The sequence below is a fragment of the Berghia stephanieae genome, chromosome 8 (assembly GCF_034508935.2).
Source record: "Berghia stephanieae isolate SIO BIC M18660-M18661 chromosome 8, UCSD_Bste_1.3, whole genome shotgun sequence".
Lineage (NCBI taxonomy): Eukaryota > Metazoa > Mollusca > Gastropoda > Nudibranchia > Aeolidiidae > Berghia > Berghia stephanieae.
The window spans coordinates 23927998-23928599 of NC_088367.1; positions in this window are offsets into that span (position 1 = coordinate 23927998).

Genomic DNA, 602 nt, shown 5'->3' on the forward strand with positions numbered 1-602 from the left:
CGAGGAATGTGGTCTTGAGATCGTCTTTTTTTCTCTTTTTTTTTGTGTCTTGCTTTGATACTGTTTTATCCACCCTTTTTCAGATCTTTAAATCATAAAATAAAAACGTGAAACCTTTCACCTCAATTGTAGTAGAAGTGGTTCTTCACAGCCAAAAAAAAAGCTTATGGAGCATAACATTTGATGCTATCCTTTGGATCATACTCTACTCTATCGCAAGGTACTTCACCAGTGGGGACTTTCCACCTGTCCAACATGTACCCGATGTGGGAAAAAACCCGAAACCGCAGAGCATCTAGTTGACCGGTGTCTTGTGACGGATTGGTTTGCGACGGTGCACGAGTACGGTAAAGAATTTACTGATTGGGTCGATCGTCATAACATAGTAGTGTGAACACCATAAGAAGCTGTTACCAAATCAATAGATCAAACTACCCAATCAATGCTGGTTCAAAATTTTGCCTGCAACGCGGTATGGATGCCTGTATCTTTCCATTTAAGAGGCTCCACCAGCAAGCTATCGGGACCCTCGAATAGCAACAAATATTGAAGTGGTTCTGTAGCTCATCTTGACACAAAAGTCAAGAGATATTGAGCGTGGT